Source organism: Propithecus coquereli, unplaced genomic scaffold (genome assembly GCF_000956105.1).
Source record: "Propithecus coquereli isolate 6110/MARCELLA unplaced genomic scaffold, Pcoq_1.0 Scaffold75, whole genome shotgun sequence".
Lineage (NCBI taxonomy): Eukaryota > Metazoa > Chordata > Mammalia > Primates > Indriidae > Propithecus > Propithecus coquereli.
In genome coordinates this window covers 1,776,669-1,778,916 of record NW_012153618.1, presented here as the reverse complement: position 1 = coordinate 1,778,916, position 2,248 = coordinate 1,776,669, and positions in this window count along the sequence as shown.

The window sequence follows — 2,248 nt, the reverse complement described above, 5'->3', positions numbered from 1 at the left end:
AAACATCCTCTGAACTCTTAGCTATTCCAAAATATAATGATGAGTTGAAAACTGCCTAGCAGGGTGAGAAGCTAAACACGCCTAAAAGAAGACACCATAAATTTTAAACTCATACTAACAAGCCTCCCCATTCCATGTTTTGAAATTTGAGGGCGTTAAATCCATTTGTTCCTTTTTTTCTTTTTTGCTTTGCAATTTCTCATTATATCTTTGTGCACTCTTTTTCTTAAACACGATGTTTTGTATTATCTTATTAAAAATGATATACTCTATAACTGCACTGTCCAAAATGGTAACCACTAGCCACATGTGGCCATTTAATTATATGAATTAAAATTAAAATGTAAAATGCATCCTCAGTCAGGTCTTGTCCCGGGGCTGGGGCTGTGCAGGCAGAAGGGGGGAGGGGACGAACAAAGAAAAAAATGTAAAATTCAGCTTCTCCAACACACTAGCCACACTGCAAGTGCCTGACAGCCATATATGGCTAGTAGTGAACATTTCCATCATTACAGAATGTTCTCTTAAACGGTACTGCTTTCTAAATAAACCGTTTACAAGAAACCACAGAGTGATTGTCAAATACGTCTCAATATGACTGCAAGGGCTCGACCCGTTTCCCAGAATTGCCTTGACATGGAGAATAAAATGAATTATTGTAAATTCCGTAGTTTACCATAAAACACGCTCAACGCTCAGCCACGGCCCTTCCCATCCTCACCTCCTCCCAGCATCTGTCAGACCCTCACTTAAGGCTGTGGTCGCATCACTTGCAGCAGCACGGAATGCAGGCATTGTATGTTTATGGGTCAGTGTTCAGAAGAGACAGAAGTAGAGAGACTTGGCCAAGCAATAATTTCATCAGGGAGAGCTTTAAAAACAATGCTAGGACTTCTCTTCAGATGGCCCAAAGGATGAAGCAGGAGAAGTAATATTTTAGTCTCCAAACCTAGAGGAACAGCGTAAAAACAAAACGATTCCTCCAGCTGTGGGGAGTACGCCCAGCTGTCTGCCCTGTCCAGAAATTGGCTTCTGCTGAAGACAGATGCCTTACAGAAGGTCAAGTGTCTTTCCCAGGGGCAGCTTGCAACTGCTGGGTGGAATCGTGAAGTCCAGCCCCTCACCTTTACTCTGAAGGTCCATCCAAACCTTAGAGCTCCCGGTGGAGTCGACATTCATTGTCACTACGTCTCGCTCTAACTTCTCCCTGCCTGATCCTGTGTTCTTCCCTTCCCACAAGTGTTTATCCTGAGAGCACCCCTGAACCAGCCTCCTTCATCTGCATTTGATCTTCCTCTCCACAGTCTGCATTCCTTGGAACCCAATTTTTTACATAAACACACGTACCTATCACCTATATTAGGAAACTTATTAATGTAATTTACAATATTAGTAGGTCAATAGAGAAAATCATGGAAATATCTCAATCAACATTAAAAATTTTTTACAAATTTACACCTCAGATAAAAGCCTTTAATGAAATGGGACTAAAGTGTGTATACACTGATTTTAAAATAAACTAATTAATTGCAATCACTAGTATTAAAATCTCCAATTATTTGTTCATCTGTTTCTTTCTCTAGTTCTAACAATTTTTGCTTTACGTATTTTGCAGCTCTGTTATTAGATATACACATATATATCATTTTATGTTTTTCTGTAAAAAAAAAGTTTACTTTCTCCTAAAAAGGGAGTCACAGAAAAGGAAGATCATAATTCTTTCTCTAGACATCGTTGTACCTGAGTGTTATTCATGGAACTATAAATCCATCTTTCTACCAAAATGCAAACACAGCCAGCACTGAAAATGGACAAGCAGAGGGATGAATGAGCGTAAGTCATGGTGCTAATCCAGCGAATTCTCCGAGTAGACTGCCTGGATTCCTGTTACATTATCCAATAGCTTTCCTTTTTTGGTATTCAGAAATGCACTATTTTAAGCTTTTGTAGTTTAAGGTGACAGTTTTTCTTACATATAGGTGCTTACTGAATTTTATATATGATTTAGAAAATTGATGGGCTTTGGGATTGATATATGTTGCATTATATTTGTTTTCCATATAAATCAATAGGAAATGGGTCTCAGTTAGTGTTTTTAAACACAATGTTTTTTTTTTTTTTTTTTGAGACAGAGTCTCATTCTGTTGCCCTGGCTAGAATGAGTGCCGTGGCGTCAGCCTAGCTCACAGCAACCTCACACTCCTGGGCTCAAGCGATTCTACTGCCTCAGCCTCCCGAGTAGCTGGGA